At 34.8% G+C, this 12,975-nt stretch overlaps 1 long non-coding RNA gene across 1 annotated transcript in view; it reads left to right on the top strand.

Annotated features, from left to right (window-relative positions):
• LOC132519515 (uncharacterized) overlaps positions 1 to 12,975 on the top strand; it is a 189,714-nt gene that overhangs the window by 94,989 nt on the left and 81,750 nt on the right. Inside the window, exon 4 of the long non-coding RNA XR_009540180.1 lies at positions 12,336 to 12,413. This is a non-coding gene — a long non-coding RNA (uncharacterized LOC132519515). The remainder of the gene's footprint in view (positions 1 to 12,335; positions 12,414 to 12,975) is intronic.

Genomic DNA, 12,975 nt, shown 5'->3' with positions numbered 1-12,975 from the left:
CTCATTTTGAAAAATAGCTCAGTGCAGTTACATTTCTATGGTTTAAAGTAGTTTCCTCTCAACATTTTTATTCCATTTTCTTTTGACTTCCATTGTTGTTCTGGAGAAATCAGTTATCATTTAATTCTTCTTCCAATTGTAGAAAACGTTTTTTCTCTATGGCTGCTTTGTGACTTTCTCTTTACCTTCACTGTTTAACTGTGGTTTAACATTTAAGTGACTAGGAATGGATTTATTTTTTTTATTCTGCTTCAGGTTCTTTAGACTTTCTGAATTTGAAGAATGGTGACCTTCATTAATTGACTCTGCTAATTTTTTTTTTTATCTATTCCTATAAACTCTATGACAAAGACCTTGGATATTCTTTTTCAATTTATCTCACTCTGTATTATGTGTTTTTCATATAGTGGTTTCTCTGTGCTCCATTCTGTATACTTTCTTTGTTTCTAGTTTCAGTTTTATTAATTCCTATTTTAGCTCTTGTCTAATCTGAAGTTTAACATCACCATTACATAGAATTTGTGTGTTTATATGTGTTTGTTCATTGTCTCTAAAATTTCCGTTTTACTAAATGTCAAGGTGCCTAACCATTCATGATAGTTTAGGGTTGTCAATTTATACTTTGCTTTCCTTACTTTACTTCTTTAAACATAGAAATATAATAGTTTTGCATTTTTAGAAAAACATATTTAAGTTTGGGAGTACCTGTGGAGTTGGTTCTGTTGTTAGTTATTACAGATGACTCTTACTAATGGAAGCTTTTTCCTTATTTATTTTGTAATTTTGGATTGTGAGTTCATCACTGTTGTCATTCTGTCTGTGGTAATTCTTGAGAATGAATTGCATGGCTGTTCTTACAGAAGAAATTGTGTTTGATCTTATCAGGTTTCTGGGAGCACTGCAAGCCCAGTTCCTCTTAAATTTTAAAACCTTGAGTTAGCACTGTACATTCGGACTGAAACCTGTTACTAAAGCATTGTTAAAGTGCCAATTATATCTCAGAAAGGATTTATTTATTTATTTAACATCTCCAAATACCAAAGCAGGTTTAGAATTTTCTTTATGGTCTGCTTTTCTTTGGTGCAGTTTTATTTCTTTCTTACCTTTTTTCAGGCATTTATTTCATCCTAAGATTAGCTTTGTGTGTGGTATTCTCCAGTCCATATCCCTACCTTTCATAAGCTCCTGATCTTTATGTGGAAAAGAGCTAATACCTGGGTTTTTTCTATTCTGTGATGGCATCTGGCAACTTCATTGCTTACAACGTTTCTAGAACCACATTCCATTATCTTCCCTGGCCTCTGTTAATTTTCTTCAGACCTGTATATATCTGAAAGCATATTAAATTATTTTACCTAGCATTTTATATTTGCCATGATTAGGTTTTCACATCAGACCTCATCTGAATAGTGTTGATGCTATAACATTTTTAATAACACTGGAATATATAATTTTAATGTCCATTCTAATCCCCTGCAATTTATGATGCTTTCACTTTTTGCAACCAGTCATTAATATATAATTAATTGTTTATGGTATAAAATAAATACTTTAAGAATCCAAGTATACATAAATAGAAAAACAAATACCAAGTCCATTCAAGGCAGCCTAAATTATTAATATGTGGATTCATTCACTATAAATATTTGTTTCCCTCATCTTTACCCACCTTAACCCTAAAAACAATTACGGGTTTTTCTTATTCTGGAAGAATGCCTTATACTTTTGGCTCTATGATACAAAATAATTCTCAAATAGTGCAATAATTCCTTAACTTGATGTCTGAACTATAAACATGAAAATCGTTATAATTGATAATAATATTCAATTTTTACTTTGTTAATGTGCAAATTTAACTACTTTCTGAGGAAATTAAAACATAGTATATGGAAAATACATAGTATATGGAAAATTTTAAGGCATTATGTGAACTTTAATAAAAAGGCTACCAAATAGTCAATGTATTAATTTAGGTGATCTTAACTATTGATCCTTATATTAAACTCAATTGAATTGTATACAGTATTAATGATATTTGTGATGGCTTTATACTATTACATTTTTATATATTGTCCAAAGAATATCAGTATTCATAGTTGAAGAAATTGCCTGTACAGCAAGTCAGAATAGTGTATATGATACTAAGATCTCCACCAGTTGTTTTTTTTTAATATCTTATTTTCTCTTCTTTCTATTTGTCCCTACTCTTCCTTCTTCCATCTCTCTGTCATTTTTTTTCTCTTTCTCTGTTGCTTTATCTTAGTATCATCACTTGTTACCTAATGCCCTGCCCACTTCAAATTCTTTTTTCTGAACTGCCAATATTTATTTTCCACCTTTACAAATCATTGCAAAAAAGGGGCCAGCAACACTTCAAGGTAACATTAAACTTTTCATAATTTAATGTTACAAGCCTACTCGTATCCCCATGAAAATTACATACTTCTAACCCTAACTTTGAAAACTCATCTGTCTTGAATTCAAAAAGTATATTCCGAACAATGTTTTTCTTTGTTTCCTCTATCCAAGCCCTATTTCCATAGAGGTGCTTTATATTATTATTGGCACTATTGTCTGAATGTTTGTGTCCTCCTCAGATGCATATGTTGAAAAAACCCATTGCCCAAAGTGATGATATTAGGAGGTGGGGCCTTTGGAAAGTGACTGGGTCAAGAGGGTGGGGTCTCCATGATTGGGGTTAGTGCCCTTACAAAAGAGACCTCACAGAGATTTTCTTGTTCACTCCATCATGTGAGGGCACAGCAAAAAAGTGCCAACTGTGAACCTGAAAGCAATCTCTCACCAGATACTGAATCTGCAGCATTTTGATCTTGGACCTCCTATCTTCAAGAACTGTGAGCATTCAGTTTTTCTTGTTTATAAGCCACCCAGTCTATGGTATTTTGCTAAGGCAGCCTGAATGGACACAAACAATCAGATACAATTGTTTAATGCTTTCCCTAAGTTCTATTCTTTATCTTAGCCATTGTGGGTACAAATATTTGCCTATGCTAATACAAAAACATGAAACCAATTATTTACTTAAAACTAATATTTGAATAGCACCTTAAAACTTATAAAACAATTTCATGTATATTATTTTAACTTTGTATGGCAGATAGAATTATCTGCATTTTATGGATGGAGAAACTGACAATGAAAAGTTTAGATGATTTACCTAAGAAAATAAAACAGGAAATTTCAAAGTTTATTGGAGCTGTATTTACCTAGAACAGTTCCTGGTCTACTTCAGATTATTAATAAATGCTTGCTGCATGAATAAAATAATAAGGCAGGAGTAGGTTTATATTAAACTCTTGCTAGCTATGTGATTTTGCACAATTTCCTTGAGTATTCTGAACCTCAAATGTCTGAAAATTGAAAATAATAGTTTCTTTTTAAAAGAATTACTGTGATCATGAAATAGAATAGCATATATGACATAATTAACAGTATGTCAGTTAATTTAGCTTTCTTCCTGTTTAATCTAGAGTCATAGTTTTTAGCATTCCAGGACATGGAAAATCCGTGGAATTCTGGAGTCTATCCTTTACCTAAACCAGGCATTTTTCTTCTCTACTACATTCTTTTTTTTTTTTTTTTTTTTTTTTTTTTTGCTGTACGCGGGCCTCTCACTGTTGTGGCCTCTCCCGTTGCGGAGCACAGGCTCTGGACGCGCAGGCTCAGTGGCCATGGCTCATGGGCCCAGGCGCTCCGCGGCATGTGGGATCTTCCCGGACCAGGGCACGAACCCGTGTCCCCTGCATCGGCAGGTGGACTCTCAACCACTGCGCCACCAGGGAAGCCCTCTTTTTTTTTTAATCTCTGCAAATTGTGTTACTTATCACCTTCAAAGTGAAGACAAAATATGGAACATTTGGTAGTAAAATGTGTCTACATTTACATTTATGCAGATTGTACATATTTATTTGTTTTAATATCCATTTCCATGAAATGGCTATGACAAATTAAGTCTAAAGCTTAGTGTCTTAATTAAATTTAAAATCCATTTAAAAAATTGACCTATTTAGCAACCACATAAAACTTCATATTCCACGCAATAGTCATATTCTTAAAATGGAATTGGAGACAATCACAAGAGAAAATAAACTGCAGAGGTATTTCCCCCCTAAGATCCAACTGGAGGACTATTGAAACCTCTCCAGAAAATGTGTTCCTCTTCCATCATCACTAGCATTTACTGAAACATATCTTATTCTGGGAGGCAGACATATTTGATAGTTTATATAGAAAGACCACTGCTACATTTCAAGAATCCTATTCCCTTGCTTGAGCCTTCTTATCCAATTATTTTTTACCTGTATACTTAAACACAGATTGAATATCAGACTCAGACACCTGCTGAACAGTTGAAATCTTTTCCTGGTGATTTACTTTCTGGTTCAGATTTCTGAAAGCTAACCTCCAGCTTGTGTTGTGTAAGAAGTATCTTGCCTCACCTCTTGAGGGTGACTTGGTTTTCTGCACAGCATTGTTTAGCTTGTACAGATTGAACATACCCTTGCAAAAATCCCTGGTTGGGTACCTAGTGCCAGACTCAAAAATTGTCTACCTCTCAAATATGTCTCCATCTCAAACTTAATTTTATTAATCAACTTGTTAATAGTACTGACTAGATCTAATCTTTGCCATGTATCTTCAAGCACTTCTTATATGCTATATATACATCCTTGCATACATTATTGAACTGCCTTGGCTGAGAAAGTCATTCTTCAGTCTCTTCTTTAATACTTATAATTATGTGGCATGTACTGGCTAGACATTGGAGATACACAAATAAAGACATTGTTCTTTCCTGAATGTGCTAATGAATAACAAACTCTTAAAGACTTTTTATCTTCATTTTTTGATTCCTTAAGTGTTTGGGTATAAAAACCATATGTTCAGACATACTTATGACTTTTATAAAAAAGACAGGCCATGTATCCTCTAGAAATTGCCTATTAACTTGGATATTTACAATAGAAGAAAATGATTTGCATAAATAACCCAGGAACCGAGATAAGCTATACTTTTTGCACAGTTCTCATTCCATAAATGGTTCATTCTTGTACAGCTGAATTAATTCTAGAAGGTCAGAGGGTTGGTAAAAGATAAAATTAATCCACATTACTGATAAAATAAGAGCTTAACTTGCTTAATCATAAGACACTGGAACACTTTCATGTTGTGAACTCACACAGAAAAGTTTGAGAGCTGCTATCGTCCATCTCATGCTTAAGACTGCAGTAGATTGAAGTCAAATGAAAGAATGTCTTAGAACCAAGCATCTTAACACTTTATGTCATTAATAAAATTGAGTCAACTACTTTTCTGATGGCACTCTTAGATTACTCTTCAAAGGGAAAAGAAAATTCCCAAGATGCCTATATTTCTAGGGAAATTGTAGGTTTAATGATGTAAAGTGGGATTTCCAAAACATCATTATTGTACAGTGCTCATGCCATGAGCACAGGTCTACTCATCATCTCAATTACATACATTTTTGCTCTTGCTTTTCTTGGAACCAAAAAAGTGTTTTACTTTGAGAGCTGAAATTTAGGCCTGTCCTCTGACACCCTCTTCTTTAGAGAGAGGTCTTGCAGATGCCTTCTTATCTTCTTATTGCCAAGGAAAAGGCAATTATTTAATAATTCTCCTTACCATTGACAATATATTTTGAGAGATACATTTTTCTTTTTGTAATCTTCATCCTTTGCCTCTTAATATTTCTGTACTTTTCGTACCCAAATGACTTTATATTAGATATTTTCTTTAGATTTCTCAGTAAGTAATTCAAACCTGACATGTTAAACTGAACCAAACACATTTGTTTATTAGTTACATTTTGTGATAACAAACTACCCCATTTCCACATTGGATTATAAAAACTAATATTTCGTGTTTATGTTACATAAAGGGCATACATCAATTGTGTCTCTGCTAAGCTTGACTGGAGTCTGCATGTCTTCTAACTCTGAGACCACTATCTGGGTGTTGTAATTGCAGATGGTAGGAATGCAAGACCTCAAACCATATTTCACAGTAACATTTAAAACTTGCTTGGATGAGATCATGGTAAAATCATGTCCACTCACATTTCCTTGACCAAAACTTGTCATTTGGCTAAGCTCAAAGTCAATAAAATTGGTCTTATATTTCTACCCCTGGGCAAATGATAAAACAGTGAGTGGAAATGCATGACCCTACTACAGAGAGAAAGAGTGAGCAGCTAGGAGCATTAATTCAATCTACCATAATGTCTCCAACCTGATCCTTTCCCTAAATGCCCACCTTGTTGATCATGCTTGTTTTTTTTCTTTTTTTCTTTTTTTTTTTGAGGTTCGCGGGCCTCTTTCTGTTGTGGCCTCTCCCGTTGTGGAGCACAGGCTCCGGACACGCAGGCTCAGTGGCTATGGCTCACGGGCCCAGCTGCACCGCAGCATGTGGGATCTTCCCGGACCAGGGCACAAACCCACGTCCCTTGAATCGGCAGGCGGACTCTCAACCACTGCGCCACCAGGGAAGCCCTGGTCTACACTCTTTAAGACAGCCTTGTGAACCTCTCTGACATACTAAAGCTGAGGTTTTTGGGTTTTTTTTTTAACATCTTTATTGGAGTATAATTGCTTTACAATGGTGTGTTAGTTTCTGCTGTATAACAAAGTGAATCAGCTATATGTATACATATATCCCCATATCCCCTCCCTCTTGAACCTCCCTCCCACCCTCCCTATCCCACCCCTCTAGATGATCACAGAGCACTGAGCTGATCTCCCTGTGCTATGCGGCTGCTTCCCACTAGCTGTCTACCTTACGTTTGGTAGTGTATATATGTCCATGCCACTCTCTCATTTTGTCCCAGCTTACCCTTCCCCCTCTCCATATCCTCAAGTCCATGCTCTAGTAGGTCTGTGTCTTTATTCCCGTCTTACCCCTAGGTTCTTCATGACATTTTTTTTTCTTAGATTCCATATATATGTGTTAGCATACAGTATTTGTTTTTCTCTTTCTGACTTCCTTCACTCTGTATGACAGACTCTAGGTCCATCCACCTCACTACAAATAACGCAACTTCATTTCTTTTTATGACTGAGTAATATTCCATTGTATATGTGTGCCACATCTTCTTTATCCATTCATCTGTTGATGGACATTTAGGTTGCTTCCATGTCCTGGCTATTGTAAATAGTGATGCAACGAACATTGTGGTACATGACTCTTTTTGAATTATGGTTTTCTCAGGGTATATGCCCAGTACTGGGATTGCTGGGTCGTATGGTAGTTCTATTTTTAGTTTTTAAGGAACCTCCCTACTGTTCTCCATAGTGGCTGTATCAATTTTCATTCCCACCAACAGTGCAAGAGGGACAACACAATTTTTTAAATGACATTTTCAATTATAACTTTCCTAAATGATCAAATGAAAGATTGATGAAATACTTTGTAGACCTCAGCACTGATTTTCTTTATCAGTTCCCAAACAGGTCTTTTCATTAAATAAGCATAACTATTATTATTGTTGTTATTAATTTAATACATTTATTACTAATATAAAATATACAGTATATTGAATAAATGTTCAATTAAAGGAAGTATACAAATGTTCAATTAAAGGAAGTATACAGATGCTCAGTTAAAGGTGTTATCTATATCTGTAGGTGAGTAACAGATTCAGAGGATTTAGCAGTTGAGCAAAGTAACTAAGAAAACCCTAGATTCAAGCTGGGTCTCTCTGATGAGAAAATTGAAATTATAAACAAACACACACTGTACCACCTTTAAGAAAAATAAGGTACGTGTTTGGATTAACTACAGATAATTGTGGTATTAGAAAATGAATAATATTGGCAAGAATTGTAGAACTAATAAAATTCTCACATAAACTTTTAGTTTTGAACTTCTCTTACCATTATAACAATAAGCAAATAATAGGGTAGATGAAATCCAGCTGTAGCCAGGATTCTAAAAAGTGCGTGTCCATACATATTATTCCTTTGAGTTTTATTCAGTTATTGCCTGGATGCTTTTCTGCATTTTAATTTCTATTTTAGTGTCTATATAAGCCAATATAATAAGAAACCATTCTGGAGAGTTAAATTTGAGTAATTAAGCAATTCAGCAGATCTGGAGCCCCAAATAAATAGTTTTTAAACATGTCTCATTATGATCTATAGACATTTCTTGTTGTTTACATTGTAAATGGCCTTAGGCATATAGATGGCATCTTGGGTATGTGAAGGAATTTGTGCTTCCAAGAGCAGACCAAGCAGCCCTCTCTGTCTTGCAGCCATTGTTTCTTATTTTTATCCTAATCATACCATTTGTGATCTTTAGAGTCTGCAGGGAAAGGTGTTCCTGAGGGCACTTGGGCTTGGCAAATTAAATGAGCATTTTAAAGTGAGCAATATTTAAAATATTTTAAATGAACATATTTAAAAATGAGCAATACTGGTTTTGGGAACATAAAATTAAAACCCAGTTTAAAGACCAGCTTGTTCCTTAGGGTGAAACTGTATATAATTATATGCTTTGAGGGATTTGATTTATCCTTCTGTAAACCTGTATCAGTGTAGAAAGTGACTTGCTCTGATTTTCCTATAAAGAGAAAGTATTATAAACATATTAATTTTAAATTAAGCCAGATAACAAGATCTACTTCTGAAAAGTGGGATTCCCAGTTTCGGGGAAAAATTACAAAGAAGGTTTCAATGAGAAAATATTACTTATCTTAAACAGAACATGTTAGTAAAATGCTTAAACCATGTAATTTGTAACACTTTGATCATATTAAAATGTGGTGAATGAGCGAAACTTTATAATCTTTGGGATATTTAGAGGTTTTCTAATTAGATAAAACAAGCAATTAAGTTCACCTATAAGGGCATCCTAGGAAGGATAGATAAATTATTTTATTTTTTGTAGTTTTCACTGCACCATCTAAATTTGATTTTGCCCATTTTACTTTCCAATTAAGTTCAGAAATGGCAAGAATGCGTTGTTGCTTATAAATGTAATTTCTTCATTTTTTAAAGTTAGCAATGAATTATTAAGCATCTACTATTTCTGCTATCCTATGTTCAAAGCATTGAGTGCATAAAAGGAAATAAAACATAGCCCATTCTCTCAAGTATTTCAAGTAAGAAAAAATTCAGTTAGCTTCTCTGTTAATTGCATACTTTCTTTGCTGGAAAACTTGTTTTGTGCCTCTAGTCATTATTTGTCTATGTTAAAGGTAGGACTTTAGAGTCTTCATATATTTTTGTCATTGTTGTGATTGTGTATGGAGGAGTATTTTATGTATTGTTAGATAAAGGAAATGCGTAAACATAGATTCTGTCACGCCTAAAGCAGGACTAAATCATTGTAATTTAGTGGAACAGTTTATTCCCCGTGATGAAGTGGACATTCACACTTCCGGTCACGAAAGTTAGTTCACGTGTCTGGCGTACATAGTCACGTGCGTGCATCCTCTACAAGTAGTTGTATTTTGTGTGCTTTACTGTACAGTACTTTATAGAGTACAGTAGTGCAGTATCTTTATTTCAAGCCCAGGATGTCCAGAAGCAAGTGTAAGAGCAGCAGTGATGTAGCTGGTACTGCTAAGAAGCGCCAGGAATTGGAGGCCCAGAGAAAGGATGAAAAGAGACAAGAAGAATAAGAAGTAACTGAAGAACTGAAGAGATTCACAACACAGGAAAAGGCAAGGGGATTTTCTTTATTTGAGGCGGCACTGTGAGTTTTTGAGGCACAGGACCTGAACGTAGAACAGTACTCGAAGGTTGCAGCAGCTGTTCAGAATGCAATCCAGTGCTACCGTGTCATCTATGGTGAGAAAAAAAGAGCTACTACCCAGATATCACTGGATCATTTTTTCAAGAGGGTAGATAGAATTGAATCCAGCAAGGAACCAGAACCTGTGCCATCCACGTCAGGCATGAGTGAAATTACAGCTTGCCCTCCTCTCCTATTGCTGTCGATCCTTCAGCTCTGCCATCTCCCACCTCCTCTCCTTCCTCCAATCAGTAACTCTTCTTGCCTGTTCACTTGATGCCAGCCCCCGTATGCCAGCTGTTGTACTGTACCACTGTACTTTTCAAGGTCCTGTACTGTAAGATTAAAAATGTTGTCCTCATTTTTTGTGTTTGTTTTTTTATGTATTATGTATTATTTGTGTGAAAAGTATTATAAACCTATTACAGTACAGTACTACATAGCCGATTGTGTTAGCTGGGTACCTAGGCTAACTTTGTTGGACTTACGAACGCGCTCTTGGAAAGGAACTCGTTCCTATGTAGGGGACTTACTGTATATTGAAAGTGATGAACTTCTATTATTTACTTAAGCCATCTAAACTAGAGCATCACCAACAGCTTCAGATAATTTGGGGCAAAGTTTGACAGTATATGTTACTTTAAAAAAGTGGCACTTTGTGGGTTACCTAACGGTATGTTTCATTTGGTCTACATTTTCTGACAGCAGATATTCTTTTCCCTACTCTTCCCTACAAACAATTTAAAGTTGAGCTCCTGCCTGTATTTTACTGTTGGAAGCCCAGCACACTAAGTATTGGATTGTTCACCTGTGGTCTTCTTTTTATGATATCTAATCTTGAGCTATTCTAAGATTTCCGCTTACTGTGCGTAGAAGGGCAAGTGGGGTTAAGCAAAGGAAAAGAAAAGTTAGCAAAATGAGAAAAAATGTTTCTGGATGACACTATAGCACTGAAGGGTCAGTTCTATTTACAAAAGGGGTTTAGTATTAGCTCACTGAACATTTACAATTCAGATGACAAGAAGATACTTTTAAGAGCTGATTTACTATTCTCAGGCCAGTGTTCATGCCAAGTGAGCTAAAGTAACTTCACCAGCTGAGCTAGTAAAAGGACTTAATATACTCATCTAAGATCCCCACAAGAGTGGCTTTTTGGCTGCAGCAACAGGGCCTGCAGCTGTCAGCTTTCTCCACTGTCACCAGTAGATATCACTGCAGTCAGTTAGAATGACTACAGAGGATTTCAGACAGACACATGCATTTTTTCATTCTTGCATAGGCAGTTGCCCAAAGGTTACTAATCCATGACTGGAGAGAGGAAGTCTTGGCAGTGATCGACTCTTGCATTGACTGAACAGCCATAATCATCTGTCCAAATGTCTTAGTGAGATCAGAGATCAGACTGATCTCTCAACACAGTGAATTGAGTTTCCTTTTAAAACCCATATGGTATAGCTTAGTATATTTAAACAGGTTAACCCTAGTCCAATGGCAACTTTCCTGTAAGTTGAAAATGATCATTAGGAAAAGGGAGAATGGAAATGAATATGTTAAATGTTTACACTGTAACTATTTCCTAAAATAATAACAGTAAACTTGGTGGTGAGTTTCTTCTTTTCAGTGTTCTTCAGTAGTGAAGAACATTTGGAAATAACTGTTTAATATAAGTAATTGTATAATCACAATTTTGCAATTTAAAGATTTTGGCAGGTATACAGTCTATTCATTTTGGTTAATTGTTTAATTTAAATTATATCTTAAAATGTTTCAATTTTTTTTAGATTTGTTTTAGATTCTGAGCTTTTAGAAGGCATGGGTAGCAGTAGCAGAGAATAAGTTTTGTATACCTGAAGTTATCTAATTATTAGAATATAGTCAGAAATACATAGAAAGCAAGGGAATATTTCAGAAAGTGATATGAAATTAATATTGTGATATAAAATTAATGAAATTCATGTCACACTTGTAGCCAACCCTTAATTCATTTCTTATCATAAGATGCTGTATAGTTACTGTCAAAGTAGTTAATTCTAGCACAATCTTTTTGAGAAAACGTTTTATTCTGGGTATATAGATATGTTTATAACTACAGCACAGAAAGAAAACCACATCCAAAAACTTTATAAAGTAAGTAAAGTATTACTTAGGTTGTGGAAAACATGATTTTACATTTATATCTGTATAATACAAAAGGAAATGGAGTCTTAGCACTAATTTTATAATTTGGTTCAAACAATTCTCTTACCTGGATCTGTGGAAATAATAATTTATGCAGAGTTCACACGTAACTAATTCTAGGGGAAAAAAAGACAAATTTATCATTTGCCTTAATTATCCTCATATTTTATTTGAAAACTCATTAGCTTATGAACATGTATTTTAGGGTGTGTTTTGTATATGCTTTATATGTATATTTCAAATTTTAGCTGTCTTCACATCCCAAGTGGTCACAAGATGGTGCAGCAACTCCAACCATCAAGTTACACTTCACCTAATGAACATTCAAAACAAACAGTGAGGAAGGTCTTCTCACACCTCTCTCTCTCTTTTTTTTTTATCAGGAAGAAAGTCATTCCTCTTCCTGTTTCATGTCTCTGTACAAAACTCCAGCTGGAAAAGTGCTGAGGAGTAATATCCTGGTAAGGAAGAAAGAGGAGAAACAAATTTTGCTGGTTGAAGATAAGCAATGTCTGTCACACTCACTATACTTACCACAAGAAAGGACATTTTAAAATCCTTATATATAGAGAGGAGGAGTGAGAGAGCCACCCTATTTGACTTACATGTGGGCTGGTAATCCTGGAAACTAGAAATGCAGGAATGTCAGCTTTCAAATTTTGTAGTCAGTGAATAACTGGAAAATCACAAATATAAGAAAATAGTCTCCTTGATGTAGAAGATAATTGCATTTGAATACCCTTGGTGACAAACTATATCAGTTTGACACCTGTCTAGAAAATTTGTGTCATAATTTTGAATAACTGATATTTGTAGAGTAAATTTTTATCAGTAATAAACAGAATTGATAGGGCTTGTTTTTCTATTGTATAATCTCTAGTTTTGTGCAGTTCTCAGGAAAAAATAATGAAGCTACAAAATATGAGTAGAATGGAACCTGGGTAAGAAAATTTTTTAAAAGTCTAAGTCTGGGACTGATTTATGGCTGACTAGACAAAATGATTATACTAGAGGACAGGGAAA

This window comes from Lagenorhynchus albirostris, chromosome 4 (assembly GCF_949774975.1).
Source record: "Lagenorhynchus albirostris chromosome 4, mLagAlb1.1, whole genome shotgun sequence".
NCBI classification, from domain to species: Eukaryota; Metazoa; Chordata; class Mammalia; order Artiodactyla; family Delphinidae; genus Lagenorhynchus; species Lagenorhynchus albirostris.
The sequence above is the reverse complement of the archived record's forward strand: the minus strand, read 5'-3'. Positions and strand labels throughout refer to the sequence as shown.